Here is a 3,974-nt window from a genome sequence, read left to right on the forward strand (position 1 = left end):
AGAAAATAAGTTGTATAAGTCTCTCTTTTTTTTTTCTTTTCTTTTTTTTTTTTTTAAAGTAATGATAACATGGAGCATAGTTCACCGCAGCCTATGCCTTTTTTAAACACAGGACTAACGTCTTCACTGCCGTCTGTGGAACTGTTCTGTCAATGATCTACCACAAAGCTGATCACCTGATCCTGGGCTCTGTGCACACAACGCACACATGGGCACACACACCTGCACACCCACACACACATACCAAATTAGATCACTTTTGAGAGAATTTAAATACCTGCTCATTTCCTGGAGGCTTACCTTAAAATAACCCTAACGTTCAAACTTCAGAGTCTAACTGTAACACAAAAACATTGTGAAGTCCCTCATTAAAAACCAGTCCCGATTACAGAAAAACCCCTGGCACGCACGCGCAAACACACAGACACAGACACAGACACACACACACACACACACACACACACACACACACACACACACACACACACACACACCTTCAAGTTCAAACCTGGGTGGAGAGCTGTTAACACTGTTACATATGATGTAGTCTAAAGATAAGAAAGAGACTGACAGATAGGCTTATCCGAAGGCTCTTAAGCAATAGGGACATAGCAGGCACTCATTCACTGTGGCAAAGGGTAAATCGCAGAATAACTAAGCGCTAATGGCCTAAATTGTAGTTAAATATTTTCAAAACCTTGACTGACTTGACTTGTTGAAACCTTAGTGAACTCATTTACAAAATATTTTAAGTAGGGACAAGTTTAAATTTGCTCTTGTCACGAGGTTATATGTTTATGTCAGTAGCCTGCTATCAGCTTTGCAGCTGGTCAGGCCTGTTGGGTCGGTACTTTTCAGCCACCGGCAGACTGCAACCAACACCGGGTAGATCGGTGGAGCAGAATCCCACATTCCTGCCAGCGAAATGTGTTTGTGCGTGTGTTCATGCTTCAGTGTGTGTACTCAGATTTAAGCCTTGATTTTCTTACGGCTCCTCAAAAACCACTCCTCCCCCCCCCTCCTCGCCTTCTGTCAAAACCAGCGGATTAAGCATTGCGGTTGAGTAATCTTTCAACCCTAAACCTTCGTCAACCATTCAGAGAATGACGAAGTACGTTATGTAACTTCTCTTTTACCAACTAGGTCATTGAAAAACACTACTTTTTTTACTCGGAAAAAAAAGATGAAAAGCCAGGGGGTTAATGCACCTTGCAATACTTAGAAAATGGTCATGTGAGCTTTGTCCCCGCGCTCTTCCCGAAAAACACCCCTGAAGGGGGGGCGATGATTTTACCAAGTCCCCGATGGAGATCACGATCAGACACCAGCAAAAAAGGTGTCGGTCCCGGGAAAACTTATAAAGACAAGAGAGCGGCGGATGTCTGGAGGTCACACACTGCACTCTTCTACTCGTGTTCACGAACATTTCAATGTCATGTTACTGCCCTCTACTGCTGGAGATGTTACGCTCGGCGCTGCGCGGGTGATTAACGTCTTACGATGATTAACTAGTGAAGTCTTGAGTATTCACCGGTACAATTCATTTTGTGATCTGGCCCACGGCCTTCGGCACTGTTGAAAGGTGAAATCTGAACAACTGAGAGAAATACGTAGCAGTAAAGATCACTTGCAAATATATATTTATTTCATTCTTTTCTAATTGATGCTGGTTCGGACAGACTGATACTGGCACTTGAAAATCATGCCTCACCTTTGGATATACTGATTTCGCCCCCTCATACTGGTACTTCTTTATTTTAACAGCAGCCTGTGATTGCAAGACTTCCTGTGTGATTATTTTCCACTTAAATTTCAGTTTCTTGTGTACTTGGTGCAGCTGCTGATTAGATTAAAATTAACAGAATTAAACTCTTCTTATGAAATCCAGAGAAACATTGTAGGCTGTGTTCGAAGGCCATAACCTGCCACGCATGTGAATTAATTTGTCAGGGAATCAAAACAAACAAGCCTCCTCAAGCTGACCTACATAGTTTCCTACTTATTTAGCAAGAAAGAGAGCAGAGAATTGCCCAGGAGGGATCCAGAAAAGTTAAGGAGAAATAGCAGCGTCAGTAAGTCTGACTTGGAAGGGAAGGAAGGAGGAAATATTTGAGTAGTGACCTCACAGCAACAGAGGGGAAGTGCTATCCTTTTATAGCCATGTTCTCTCTCTGCCACATTCCTCGGCTACAGACCTCAGTCCACTCCTCTTCCTCCTCCTCCTGTCCTCCAACTTCACGCCTGTGACGCAAACGCACAGGGAACAGGGGGAGGAGACAGAGGAGGAGGGAGGGGGAGAGGATTTGGCAAAGTCTGCGAAGGCAGAAAAACTCCCTAAATCCCCCCCTCCCTGCGAGCCCTCCAGGCCACTTCTCTTTTCCTTTCACTCCACTCTTCCTCTCTTAGCTTTTACTTTCACTGGCTGGTCTGATCTGAATTCTTGACAACTCCGTTTCCGATTCCCAGGAACGACGTTTGTTATCTTTCAGAGGAGTCTTGAACACCCTTCTCAGAAAGGCCTCGGGGGGAGCTCACTACATTTGAATGCTAAAATGTTGTTCTGATTTTGATCCATGTGCTCTGCATTGAAGCGCAAAGTCAGTTCTGCTTCTCCTCGCGCGGAACCTGAAAAACATGCGATCCTATTCACGCTGACAAAGCAGAGCATATGATATAGTCAAACACATCACACAGTTTAATGTCTATGACCTTCCTATTTTTACGGAACGAGAAGTGAATCTAATTGAGTTTGGACAACTGAAAAGCAGAAGCAACCCCCCGGGCCGTGGTGCAAACAGGAAAATGCAGACTGAAGCCGTCGATGACGCTCTGAGTAATGGCCTGCGGAGTCTGACTAAGAAGGGGCCCACATACACTACATTCACACAAGGCAATTCAGCTGACACTAATGAAAATGTTTCTTTAGAGGCAGGGCAGGGGGTCTCAGATTTTAGGAGGAGATAAATAACAAAAATACTTTATACTTTTCTCATGAATCATAGGAAATATAATGAATGTGTTTTGTGAAATGACACTAGAAAATGTTTCATTTTCATAACTCATGAAGACAAAAAAATGCAAGCTACTCTGGATCTAAAACACCCCCCTCTCTTCCCTGCTACCTTTTCCCTACATTTTTGACTGCAGCGTTTACTGATGTGGTTGTTTTAAAGCATTTTCTTTTCTGCCAAAGAATCACAAACTGTAAATGTGCCTAACAGTTCGAATTTTACTGTCTGACCACATTCTGGAAGCCCAAATCTCGATAATCTTGCTGGTGTGAACATACCGTGGTCTGTTTATTGTTCTTAAAGGATAAATGAATTCTTTTCTTTATATCTACTCCACATTTCCAGCCCCTGGACGACCTCTCTCCAGTCCCAGAGAACCAACTCTCAGTATAAAAATATTTCAAGGCTCGTATTATGAAACACATGTGAGTAAGTGTAATAAATCCAATTTAGATTCAATTTTGTGCCCTAAAGCCAACACTGTCAGACCCTTGTTTAGACTGTGTAGCTTGGCCTGATCGGTTGCATCGGGGTGTTGGGCAGAAGAAGAAAGCCCCTTCAGACAGTTTCACATCTGTTATTAAGCTTTCACAATCAACAGGCTGGGCCATACACTGCACACATCCTGTTCATACGCAGTGGTTCTTCTTTTAGTCTTCACGCTTCCTGTTTTTCATGTTTTTTTCTCGCATTGGTATGAATTAAATTAGCACTGTGTTAGTGTGTTTATTAACAACAGATGTGTGACCTGCGCAGAATAAAAACAGCTTTCAGTGTCACAGGTCAAATGACTTAACACTTGAAACATCGGCTGAGGAGAGGCCTAGTTTGGTCTTTGTTTAAAGGGCCTGTAGTGGAATTAACATGATTAATTATAGGTAATTACATTCAGTATAAACTTGGAATAATATTAACTCTGACCAATGAATGCTGTATTTATATGTGTGAGTCTAAAGCCAATTT

The sequence above is a fragment of the Mugil cephalus genome, chromosome 9, assembly GCF_022458985.1.
Source record: "Mugil cephalus isolate CIBA_MC_2020 chromosome 9, CIBA_Mcephalus_1.1, whole genome shotgun sequence".
NCBI lineage: Eukaryota > Metazoa > Chordata > Actinopteri > Mugiliformes > Mugilidae > Mugil > Mugil cephalus.